We start from the raw sequence: 13,891 nt of genomic DNA, 5'->3' as shown, positions 1-13,891 counted from the left end.
ATTTCACATGAATAAAAATCCTCTTGTTGAGTGCAACTAGCCCCTGAAACTGTGTGTGTTGGGCATTTAGGGAGCTGGCACGTGCTCTGGTGGCCACAATATATGAGATAACATGCTTTAACTCCTATCATCATGAAAATGATATCACGTATACATCTCAGCATTTTAATTATTCAGACAGCTGTAATATTATGACTGTAATGGATTCTGTGTCCTGTCGGAGGAAGAGAAAGACCATTTAAGAAGCACGTAGTGATTCACACACATAGAGCGCATAGAACAGGGGTGCCCACACTCTTTTGGCTTGCAAGCTACTTTTAAAATGACCAGGTCGAAATGATCTACCTACATTAAAAATGATTTTATATATATATATATATATATATATATAGCATTCGAAGTCTGAATCACAATCTGATTGAATGGGTGGGTAACGCGTGTGGTTGGTCTGCAAGTCGGCAGACATCCGCCATGGGTGCCTTCTCAGTTGCGAGAAACAGATCATAGAATGTTACATAGTTAACTGTCAAATAATGCAAATATTACGCGACACGTGTTTCGCCCTATTTTGGGCTCATCAGGCATATACACTGCACCCCTCATCGGGGATTGAACCTCAGACGTCAGACAAACGCACTTCAATTGTGACGTTGTGAGAAAAAAAATCCTCTTTCAGTTCCACATTCAGCCCATACCCTCCCCAAACAATTTTTTTTTTTAAATCCCTTCTTTAGTCGATATAAATTGGAAAGCTAAATAGATCACAGCCGGAGTTTTGCAATAGCTCACGGCTTTGATCGTGCGTGAGGGATGGCCAGTGTGTTAGAAAAAAAGAGATGTCAGCCTGGCCACCCTGTATGTCAATCAAGTGGCAAATGCCATAGGGAGGATACATGATAGACTAACGTTTAAAGAAACATTTTTTTTGAATGCAAAGCGATCTACCTGCACTACCTTTGCGATCTACCGGTCGATCGCGATCGACGCATTGGGCACTCCTGGCATAGAAGAACACACAGAATACAGAGCATTTAACGTCCTAATTTAGTTACAATGGGATTTGAGAAACTAGTAAATTAAACAATTTTAAGATGAAGTTTATGATGTTCTACTTTAATGACAAAATAAACTACGTGATTAAAGTGGAAATGTTGAAATTAAAGTTGACATTTCGTGCTTTTTTCTGACTGTGTGCCTATTTTTCTTTTCTCTATACCCTAATAAGCTTTCATATGAAACTCAGACAGTGGGCTACGACTCGCCTTTTCACGGCAACTTTGATATGTGACAACTTTTTATTTCGGGCACTCTGCAACTTTGTGAACTTGACCTTTCGAGTTTCTCCGACACTCTATATCACTCGATCAACTTCCTTTTGTTGTTTAAACCACTGCTTAAACCAACAAATAGTACATTTTTCCTTTCCTCCACTTGGTATTCGCTGAACTTCTTCTATTTGCCCCCCGTGCTTTTGCCATTGCCATTTCACAGAACGCTGAGCTTAAGGGCTATTTATATTGATTTGCATATTGAAAGAGGCGTAATTCTGGGCGGAGTTGGGGAGTGGCATCAGGCGCGTGCACATGAGTTATTTTTCACGCTGACCGGGATTTATGGAGCGGAAGAACGTGGAAGTTGGCGTTCGCACAGATTTATGCATCTGGATTTTTTTTGTGCGTACGCACATTTCTGCTTTTGTCCGAACGTCATGTTAGAGTGTGATTTCTACGCACGCCGTGATACATGAGACCCCAGGACTGCAGTTTGAGATCCCTAGTGTAGATGGAATGGCCAACATGGCAAATGAAGCGTGCAGAACGTGGAGGGGTTCTGAGTACTCTTTGAGTCCACTGTAAACGTTCTCCTTTTAGAGAAGTATTTTCAAGTTTGGCTGAAGAGCGCGCTAAGACACTGCACTGCTGGCTGCTGAAGCATTTTGGTCCAAGAGGGTGTCCTTAATCGCACCTTTTAGGGCATCTGAACAATCCCTAATATATGGGAGCTCAGCGACAGTGAAGATTCCCCTCCTTGTTTACATAGTACATTCAAATTGGTAGGTGACCCCAAAAATAGACCCTGAAAAAGTCAGAGAGATGAGAATTGAGTCTTCCCAGGGCCATCTTAACACATGGGCACGCTGGGCAGCTGCCCGGGGGTACAGGCATAGGGGTCCTATGCTGTATGGTTTACCAATTGGGTATCATTTACTTGTATATGTTGAAATTTTTGTGTTTTTCAAGGCTCATGTTATGTTGTTCAAAGGTTTGTGTTAATTAATCTTTTCTGTACAGCAGAGGTCACCAAGTCCAGTCCTGCAGTACCACCATGGCTGCAGGGTTTCATTCTAACCTTTTTTAATGAGTGACCATTTTGCGCTGCTAATTAACTTCTTGTGCATTCATTTTAATTGAATTGCTTTTTTCAGATTTGTTCCCCTGAATTTCATTCATCGTTCCTCTCAGTTGCTTCATTTCTTTCCTTAAATGGCACCCAAACAGAAATGAAATGTGAAATGAGGGAGCCAAGAGAAGATCAACTAAGTCAGGGCCTCAAACTCCAACCAATTTCACTCCAACCAGCTGCTTAATGAGGCGCAGAGTCTTGACGTTAATTAAACCCGTTCTTTAATTCCGTGGCTTGTTGCTGCTCTCATTGTGCATTAGCAGACATTTCTGAAATTGTTGATTTTCTCTTTTCTGTCAAAATGTTTTGAGGACCTGAGCAGATCAGCATTCCTGAGACCTTCACCTTTCTTTATTTTCACATATTGTATGATGGACACCAGTTGTTTTGGCTCATTTTGTATCTCGTTCTGGTTTGGCTGCTAATTAAGGAAGAAGAAACAATTGAGGGGTCTGAGTCTTCAAGAGCAAGTCAATTAAAATGACTTCAAAAGAAGTGAATTAGCAGCAAAAACAGGTCACCCATTAAGAAAAGGGTTAGAATGAAAACCTGCAGCCACGGTGGTCCTCCAAGACCGGAGCTGGTGACCCCTGCTGTACAGCCTATTTTTAATGTTTAAACACTGATTTAATTGTACCAATATAATGAATATATGTTTAATTTTATTCCTGTGAATGGTTGTGTTGGTAGGGGCCCCAGTGCACTGCTTTGCCCGCGGCCTATAATGCTGTTAAGACGGCCCTGAAGAACTGGAGAGTGGAGTGCACTAGTCTGTTAGCCATTTCAGACAAACCATTTGATATTTTTTTGGGTTTCCGAACCCCAATGACCCAAAATTTCAGATAACTGACCCTGGGAGTAAGGTGGAAAGCAGCCCTGGATGGGACACCACATGTCAAACATGCCACACATTTAGAATTTCTAGTCAGCCTGACAAACTACATGTCTAAGAATAAGGAAGGATAACCCGTACAGACATGGAGAGGACATGGGAACTTCACCCAGATGATGAATGGATACAACCCAGAAGGCTGGAGCTCTGCCCCCGTGCCACCGTGCTGTTAGACGTGAGACATTCACAGTATAAATGTATCTTTGCCTCTCACCCCTGATCTTTTTCTTCTCGAGAAACATTAACACCCATACCAACAGAACAGATTCCAGCCCGAGTTGTAAACGGCGGCCTGCCAAGACGGAATTTCATCAGGATCAGGGGAAGCAGTTCATTACCATGGCAACACGAGGCTTCTTCACACTTCAGTTCTGCGCAGAGAATGAGCTGTGAAACCGAGAAGATGCCATAGTGCAGCTCGTGTGCGTCTTCGTTTTGAAATTAAAGCTGAAGGGGGGTAAAAAAATTTTTTTAGAAATGCTTTATACTCCAGGTGTATGCGTACATACCTTAAATTGTAAAATCACCAGTGGAGTGTGATCTACTGGGTAAGATGCTGGAAAAAACTTTCAGTGGGTGTAATCCATGACAATGCCTCAACAAGAAAGGCTGTAGCCGAGGACCGCTGTAAGCTGCCCAGAAGGAGGCGTCTTTTACGACCAGAGAAACCCATCGAGCAGAGCTCCTGCAAAATGACCCTTACTTCTGCGGCCAAATATATTTTTACTTATATTTCAACATAGCGCCAAGAATTATTTCTTTGGTTAGACCTTTATGTTGATTGAATGGAGCAGCTCTTTTATACTTCTGCGACCTGTCATTCCTGCAACCACTCACCATATCCATCCATCCATTATCCAACCTGCTATATCCTAACTACCGGGTCACAGGGGTCTACTGGAGCCAATCCCAGCCAACACAGGGTGCAAGGCAGGAAACACACCCCAGGCAGAGCGCCAGCCCACCGCAGCATTCACCATTCTTTCGGAATGATTCGGTCCTGAAGACCCCGAACCGTTTAAAAAATAAGTGTAGAGGGGTGCAGAGAGGAAGGGGTCTCTTTTTATTAAATAGAGAAACTCAGACTGTGGGAAACCCCCAAAGCAAACAGGAGAGCCCAAAAATAGAACGGGGGTCTCCTGACAAAGAAAGAAAAGGCGAGAAAGAATATTTAGAAGCGGCGGGAGTTTCCTTCTCCGCAAGAAAAGGGGAGGACCGAACTTTTCCCGATTGTTTTCAGTCCCGCAGGGGGAGAATAACAGGAGGACGGAGGCAGTGCTACGGATGCTGAAGGTTGGGCCACATTTGCCGAAACTGTCCTTGGAGAACGGGGGACCAGATGTTGAATCGGTCTAATATTCCCCCTAGATTCTCCAGGGAACAAGAAACAAGGATCAGCCAAGGCTCGACCGGAAACTCCTCTTGGAGAAAGACTTCCCTTGTGGGGCTGGCCGCTCCAAATTATAATTCTTTGCTGGGAGGGGAGTACTGTGGAATATGTCCGGCCATTCATTCCGGCCAATACCCCCAGGCCGCCAAGTGGAGCCCTCTCTGCAGCATGGAGGTGCCCCGAATGCCAGCAGGGAATTATGGACATCGGAGTTTTCCTTTACAGTCCTGCTGGATACCACAGGGGCCGCTAGAAGGTACAGTGTTTATTTACCCTATGCCCCGGAAGTACGTCCGAGTCACATGGACAAGGGGAATGACGTGCTTCCGGGGTGAAGACAAAGGACTTTTGATCTGACCCGGAAGTGATAGGAGATCACATGGACTGGGGATTGCCACACTTCTGGGTCAGGGATAATAAAAGGATTGTGGGAGCTCCCAGACGGCGAGCTGAGCTGGGTGGAAGGGTGGCACCGCGTCTGGGAGTGGAGAATTGTATTATTGAGTATTTGTAGTGTATATTAATGAGTATTGTGGAGAGGAGGGTGCTTGGTGCACTGTGCAGAATAAATATAGTGTACTTTTGGACTTTTATCTGGTGTCTGGCGTCTTGGACAAGGGTTCAAGGGAGCGATAGCGCTCCCTATCTGTCACTATATATATATGGTTCAAATGGGAGTACTTCTGGTGCCAGGGCTACTGCCCAATAGAAGCCCTTCTGGGTCATCTGGAAGTCCCATATTTTATGGGTGGGGGGGGCACATCTCCTTGCAGCGCCCCCTTGTGACATCCATGGACCCAGCAGGGCTGTGCTGCCGGACTACAACTTCCAGCATTCCCTGCTGGTTCCTGAATGGGCGTCAATATGGGGGGTTGCTGCCATCTAGCGCCTGGGGGGATAAACATCCCCCAGGGACAGTCCTTCCCTGTCCTCTTCTTCTGTCGTGGCCAGGTAAGGTATGAGGTCTATGTCCGGTTGGGACCCTTGTCCATTTATTTTGGTAAGGAACCGTTCACCCTGGCCGGGATGTCCGTCCATCTATTAAGGCTGCCTAGTCCAAGTGTGACCCCCCCTCCTTTTCTGTTCCCATGAGGGCCTCCCATCTGGGTAACGGATCTTCTGGACTCCTGGCCGGGGTGCTCATCCATCCTGTGTGCCTCCTACAATATTCACTTTATTTAATATATATTTAGGATCGGAAGTGCACCACAACATAAAGGATCACCAAACGGTTGTTGTTTAACTCCTGCTTTCTTAATCATTTAAACACTATGACCTGTCCACCTGGAAGTATGAGGGTAAGTCAGACATGACAGTGTTCTGGGTTACATACCAGCATGAGTTACCATAATTCTGGAATCCATTTGGACCCAAAAAGAGCAAATTCTCAACTCAGAGCAGAGACATTGATAGAGAGAGGCAATGAGGATGATGGGTGGGACAGCTGGCAATAACAACAGAGTCACCATTTAAATAACACATCATTCTTTCCTTTCTTTAACCCGTTCTACAAATATATCTGGGCAATGCTGGGTACTTCAGCTCATGTAATATAAGTAAACATGACATTTTAATTTAAAAAATCAAAATAAAAAAGAATATAAAAGAGCCTGAAATCAGACACATACTGTTTCAAACACACACACAAAACAAATGACAGGCACACCATACAAGAAAAGCACAAAGAAGAATGACCTGTTCTTGTTTTAGATGACAGCACAGAGCAGTGGCCTTTCTAAGAAAAGAAAAGAAAAGAAAAAGTGTGATGATGGAGAGTGGAGAGACGAAGTCTGCACGGCCAACCTATTGTTCTTTCTTTCAGACAGCCTGATATATGTTTAATTTAAATAGAAAGGTTATTTATCAAACAATCATTAAACGAAGTAAATAAATTCCATTACACATTAAAAATGCCACATTCCTCAGGATGGTGCATGTTGTGCTTACTTCTCAAATATATAAAGAAAAAATATATTATATTAAAAATTATAAAATAAAATATCTCTTCTCAGGGCAATTGGACTTAGAAAATGGCATTATTATATTATATTATATTATATTATATTATATTATATTATATCTAGGCTAACAGAATTTTCATAATCCCAAAACAACCAGAGGGTGGAAGAGTCTTATTAGTTTTCTTTATTTGTAATCATTCTAGTGTGTATTTGTCAGGGGTTTGTGCAATGTATCTATCTAACTGTTATATAGTGCCTTTCCTATCTATCTATCTATTATATAGTGCCTTTCACATATCTATCTATCTATCTATTATATAGTGCCTTTCACATATCTATCTATCTATCTATCTATCTATCTATCTATCTATCTATCTATCTATCTATCTAACTATTTATCTTGTATATAGTGACTTTCCTATCTAACTATCTATCTATTATATAGTGACTTTCCTATCTATCTATCTATTTATCTATCTATCTATCTATCTATCTATCTATCTATCTATCTATCTATCTATCTATCTATCTCTCTCTTTCTAGAAATAATTAGCATTTCTATATAAAATGGTTATGGTACTTATGGCTTCAACTGTGAGAAATGAAAAAGAGTGCCATCCCACCATTCAACCATCTATCCACTTTTGAAAAAGCATAATCTAACCCAGAGTTACAGGAAGGTCAGAGCCCACACCAGCAGCACCCAAGTCTGAACGGGCTGCCAGTCCATCTCATCACATGTACTCACACTGGGCCAAAGTAAAAGCCGATTAAACTGAAGTGTAGGCATGACACAGTATACGCTGTCCCTCCTTCCTCCACAAGATGTTGATTTTTTCTTTTTTGTTTATTCTGTTATCTTATGGCAGGTGTTAATATTACAATTACTATCATCTTATGCATATTTTTATATTAAATCTTCTGGTCCGGGCACGGTCTGGTCTGCTGCCTCGCAGTTAGGAGACCTGGGTTCGCTTCGGGTCCTCCCTGCGTGGAATGTTCTCCCGTGTCTTGGGTTTCCTCCGGCACTCTTTCCTCCCACAATCCAAAGACATGCAGGTTAGGTGGATTGGTGATTCTAAATTGGCCCTGGTGTGTGCTTGGTGTGTGGGTGTGTTTGTGTGTGTCCTGCGATGGGTTGGCACCCTGCCCAGGATTGGTTCCTGCCTTGTGCCCTGTGTTGGCTGGGATTGGCTCCAGCAGACCCCGTGACCCTGTATTCGATTCAGCGGGTTAGAAAATGGATGGATGGATGAATCTTCTGGTCCACTTTATTAATCTTCTTACCTCACTGACAACCATTCTGTTTTTAAGAATATGCAGATTCACGTAGAAATGCCTACAAGTTGTTGTTTCCTACTCCATAAGCCGCACGGCACCAGCCATTTCTTCGTCTGGAGTTGTTATAGAAGACTCTTTGAACACCACAGAGACTGCACACGCAGATCTACTCCATCACATCCTGCCCACTGTCACACAGCAGATGGCAAGGTCATGGAAAGAAAAGCCATTTCAAATGCCGCAGGCTGCCAAGGTGCCACCAGAAGGCAAAATCAGGGGCAGCAAACGTCCTGCCCGCACCAACCAGCTTTATTTCTTGAGGTGTTCTTTTTCATTTTCTGCAGATCCTAAGCTCAGCCTACAGGAATATCACTCAGAGTTGTAATTGGAACAAACGGAGCCCGAGGAGCTGGCTGCCTCTCAGTTAAAAATGAACAACATGCTCCATATTCCTGCCTTTTTTTTCATGGCCCATCTGTCTGGTTATTGTTATTATGATGATCCATGCTAAACTGGTTTCTGCATTGCTGCCATGACAGACCTCACCGAATGCAATGAATTCTAAAATAATTACCTGGTTCAGTAAAAAGAATGTACAGTTTATTATTATTATCAGAATAACAATACTGCATTCTACAAGGTCATAACTATTACGTGTTTGAGTAATTCTGCTCGACCACTCGTACTAACAGATCAATCCTACTCAGGTTTGGTTCCCGTCCACTTCGCATGTTTGTTTTGTCATTGAGGGGTATTGAGTGTTGCATGATGAGGGAAAAAATTATTTAAATGATTTTATATCAAGGCAGTAACGTAATAAAATGTCGAAAAAGTCAAGGGGTCTGAGTACTTTCTGAAGGCGCTGTATTATACTGTTGCTATACTAGCTGTCCTCCGCGGCACGTACTAGTAAAACAGGACACATTTTAAAAATCAATGAAGAAAAATGTAATTTGTAGTGAGAAGAACGTATATTGACAGCTTTCGTATCCGGGGGATTCTTGATATACAATATTTTTGGTTTTGCTATCAGGGGCTATCAGTTTCTTGGGTACATAAACCGGGAGAAAGCGACGTCCAGCTGACCATGCGAGAAGCCTGGTGAGCTGAGATCAACCCCGGCCAACTCCAGTGTCTGTCCCTGGGTCTTGTTAAATGACATTGCAAAACAAAGCTTCACCGGGAACTGGAATCTCTTCAATTGAAAGGGCATGTCTGTCGCGATTAGAGGAATGAGAGAGAAAGAGGTTAGGAGCACGAGCTGATACAGGCATTGCCGCACCCTCCACACGACAAACCAACTCAGGATCCTAGATTAGGTTCCGAGTGCAGCCATACAGGGGTGACACCTCAGCACCACACTAGTTCAGATGCAGAGGAACAGTGGAAGGTGTTTTTTTTTTTTTTAATGGTGAATGCTAGGGATTAAAACCCTCCTGCCAATGACACATCAGAGCGACTGGCGCGTGACAGAGGAGGGCCCCGCCCACTTCCCCCTCCCCTCGGTCCGCAGCCTCTCTCTAATAAATCGGCGCCACAAGCAAACTCTGATACTTAGCGTGATGAGAGAAGTCGCAAAATCAACCGGAACGTTCAAACAAAATACAGAAAAAAAAACGATCTAAATCCGTTAAGTAGTTCTCTCGTGAAAAGTGGACAGGCATACAGACAGACGTTGGATTTTATATATAATGCTCAAAAGAATTAAAGGAACCCTTTTAAATGAAGAGTATAGCGTCAAGTCAATGAAACTTCTGGACTATTGATCTGGTCAGTTAAGTAGCAGAGGGGGTTGTTAAATAGTTTCAGCTGCTTTGGTGCAGTAGAGGGGCAATAATGAGACGACCCCCAAAACAGGAATGAATGGTTTAACACAGGGGTGCCCAATGCGTCGATCGTGATCGACCGGTAGATCGAAAAGGAAGTGCAGGTATATATATTTTATAATATATATATATATATATATATATATATATATATATATATATATATATATATATATATATATATATATATATATGTTAGTCTGTCATATATCATATATCCTCCCTATGGCATTTGCCACTTGATTGACATACAGGACGGCCAGTCTGAGATCTCTTTTCTTCTAACACGCTGGTCATCCTGCATGCACAATCAAACGCGTGAGCTACTGCAAAACTCCGTCTATCTAAGTGATCTAGTCAGCCTTCCAATTTACAGTACTGTATATCGACTAAAGAAGGGATTTAAAAAAAATGTTTATGGGCTGGATGTGGAATTGGAAGAGGATTTTTTTGTCTCACAATGTCACAATCGAAGTGCTTTTGTCTGATCTGTCAATCTATCGTTGCTATTCCAAAGAAGGAAAATGTGGAAAGGCACTTTCGAACTGTTCATAAAGACTACAAAATTAACTTCCTTCCGAAAAGCGATCTGAGAAAGAAAGGAGAGGGAACTAAAATCGCATTTAATCGGACAGCCGTCATTTTTCACTCGGCTGAATTCAAAAGCAAAGGCAGACACACCGAAGCATCGTTTCGGGTGAGTCATTCGATCATTAAGCATAAGAAGTCCTTCCAAGATGGAGAGATGATAAAAGAGGCCATCCTTGAGGCAGACGGTTGGGGAGAACTTCCTGCTGAGATTTCAAGACCCCTGGCCGGAGAAAAAGGAGTTTCTCCTTGTCATTAAACATGCAGAATACAAGCAACTTAATAACGATCAATGGCCGCTAGACTTGCCGTTTTTTTCCGATCTGACCAATATGTTGAATGGGCTTAATTTAAAGCTGCAAAGAAAAGAGAAAACCAATATGGTCAATATGATTAGCTCAGTTAACGCTTTCAAACGAAAAATGCAACATCTGTCCTCAAAGCTGCAGCGCCTTGATTTGGGGAACATCAAAAACCTCACGTCAGAGCTGGAGACGCAATGGAAGGCGTGTGTGCAACTTGACAGAGCAGATTGAAAATTGCCTGTCAGACTTTATCTAATGGAGAAAAAGTAACGAGTCAATATATACAGTGCATCCGGAAAGTATTCACAGCGCATCACTTTTTCCACATTTTGTTCTGTTACAGCCTTATTCCAAAATTGATGAAATTCATTTTTTTCCTCAGAATTCTACACACAACACCCCATAATGACAATGTGAAAAAAGTTTACTTGAGGTTTTTGCAAATTTATTAAAAATAAAAACTGAGAAATCCATGTACATAAGTATTCACAGCCTTTGCTCAATACTTTGTCGATGCACCTTTGGCAGCAATTCCAGCCTCAAGTCTTTTTGAATCTGATGCCACAAGCTTGGCACACCTATCCTTGGCCAGTTTCGCCCATTCCTCTTTGCAGCACCTCTCAAGCTCCATCAGGTTGGATGGGAAGCGTCGGTGCACAGCCATTTTAAGATCTCTCCAGAGATGTTCAATCGGATTCAAGTCTGGCTCTGCTCTGGCTGGGCCACTCAAGGACATTCACAGAGTTGTCCTGAAGCCACTCCTTTGATATCTTGGCTGTGTGCTTAGGGTCGTTGTCCTGCTGAAAGATGAACCGTCACCCCAGTCTGAGGTCAAGAGCGCTCTGGAGCAGGTTTTCATCCAGGATGTCTCTGTACATTGCTGCAGTCATCTTTCCCTTTATCCTGACTAGTCTCCCAGTTCCATCCCCACAGCATGATGCTGCCACCACCATGCTTCACTGTAGGGATGGTATTGGCCTGGTGATGAGCGGTGCCTGGTTTCCTCCAAACGTGACGCCTGGCATTCACACCAAAGAGTTCAATCTTTGTCTCATCAGACCAGAGAATTTTGTTTCTCATGGTCTGAGAGTCCTTCAGGTGCCTTTTGGCAAACTCCAGCCGGGCTGCCATGTGCCTTTTACTAAGGAGTGGCTTCCGTCTGGCCACTCTACCATACAGGCCTGATTGGTGGATTGCTGCAGAGATGGTTGTCCTTCTGGAAGGTTCTCCTCTCTCCACAGAGGACCTCTGGAGCTCTGACAGAGTGACCATCGGGTTCTTGGTCACCTCCCTGACTAAGGCCCTTCTCTCCTGATCGCTCAGTTTAGATGGCCGGCCAGCTCTAGGAAGAGTCCTGGTGGTTTTGAACTTCTTCCACTTACGGATGATGGAGGCCACTGTGCTCATTGGGACCTTCAAAGCAGCAGAACTTTTTCTGTAACCTTCCCCAGATTTGTGCCTCAAGACAATCCTGTGTCGGAGGTCTACAGACAACCCCTTTGACTTCATGCTTGGTTTGTGCTCTGACATGAACTGTCAACTGTGGGACCTTCTATAGACAGGTGTGTGCCTTTCCAAATCATGTCCAGTCAACTTAATTGACCACAGGTGGACTCCAATGAAGCTGCAGAAACATCTCAAGGATGATCAGGAGAAACAGGATGCACCTGAGCTCAATTTGGAGCTTCATGGCAAAGGCTGTGAATACTTATGTACATGTGATTGCTCAGTTTTTTTTATTTTTAATAAATTTGCAAAAACCTCAAGTAAACTTTTTTCACTTTGTCATTATGGGGTGTTATGTGTAGAATTCTGAGGAAAAAAATGAATTTAATCAATTTTGGAATAAGTCTGTAAGATAACAAAATGTGAAAAAAGTGATGCGCTGTGAATACTTCCCCCCATAAGCTAACATGTCAGTTAGAACATCAGAACACTGTAGACAAGAGCAGGCCATTCAGCCCAACAAAGCTCGCCAGTCCTGTCCACTTATTTCTTCTAAAAAACATCAAGTCCAGTTTTGAAAGTCCCTAACGCCTTACTGTCCACCACACTACTTGGTCACTTATTCCAAGTGTCTGTCATACTTTGTGTAAAGAAAAACTTCCTAATGTTTGTGTGAAATTTCCCCTTCACAAGTTTCCAACTGTGTCCCAGTGTTCTTGATGAACTCATTTTAAAGTCACCGTCTCGATCCACTGGACTAATTCCCTTCATAATTTTAAACACTCCAATCAGGTCTCCTCTTAATCTTCTTTTTCTTAAACTGTAAAGGCTCAGCTGTTTTAATCTTTCCTCATAATTCACCCCGTGTAGCCCCTGAATCAGCCTAGTCGCTCTTCTCTGGACCTTCTCTAGTGCTGCTATATCCTTTATGTAGCCTGGAGACCAAAAATGCACCCAGTACTCCAGATGAGGCCTCACCAGTGTGTTATAAAGCTTGAACAGAACCTCCTGTGACTTGTACTCCACACATCAAGGCGCTATATAATCTGACAGTCTGTGAGGCTTCTTAATGGCTTCTGAACACTGTCTGGAAGTTGATAGCTTAGAGTCCACTATGACTCCAAAATCCTTCTCATAAGGTGGACTCTCGATTTTTTGTGTATTCAAACCTCACATTTTTACTTCTTACCTGTAATACTTTACATTTACTGACATTAAATTTCATCTGCCACAAATCTGCCCAAGCCTGTCTGCTATCCAAGTCATTCTGTGATGATATAACAGATTCCGACTTATCTGCTAATCCACCTATCTTGGTATCATCTGCTAACTTAACCATCTTGTTACTTAAAAATAGCAGCAGCCCCAGCACTGACCCCTGCTGGTCACCACTCTTAACATCACCCAATTCTGATGAGGTTCCTCACACCATCACCCTCTGCTCCCTGTGTCTGAGCCAGTTGAATGCTCTTAATGATCTGCTACATTTCTGGTGTGATAATACAGTAGAATGATCTCAGATTGCAGCTAGATGAACCATTAGACCAGGGGCGAGAAAAAGTTGTTCCTGTTGGGCTGCAGTGGCTGCAGGTTTTTTGCTCCAAACCTTAATATGAAGCGCTTTTTCCTCAAGTGACACTTCTGCTTCACTTTAGTTGTCTTGCTTGTTAAGAATTTGAACCCTTATGGCTTATTTTAGTCTTAAACTGCTGTGTTCTCGTTTTTAAATTGCTCCTTATTAGCAATAAGATGCAAGTGACAAAAGAAACCAGCATTTTCCCTTTAGCTTGTTACAATTT

The 13,891-nt window shown here is 42.9% G+C and overlaps 1 protein-coding gene across 1 annotated transcript in view; it reads right to left on the bottom strand.

Annotated features, from left to right (window-relative positions):
• LOC120532312 (endophilin-A1-like) overlaps positions 1–13,891 on the bottom strand; it is a 211,980-nt gene that overhangs the window by 75,180 nt on the left and 122,909 nt on the right. The window lies entirely within an intron of this gene.

The sequence above is a fragment of the Polypterus senegalus genome, chromosome 7, assembly GCF_016835505.1.
Source record: "Polypterus senegalus isolate Bchr_013 chromosome 7, ASM1683550v1, whole genome shotgun sequence".
Classification (NCBI taxonomy): Eukaryota; Metazoa; Chordata; class Cladistia; order Polypteriformes; family Polypteridae; genus Polypterus; species Polypterus senegalus.
Note: the sequence above shows the minus strand (reverse complement) of the source record. Positions and strands in the feature narration are given on the sequence as shown.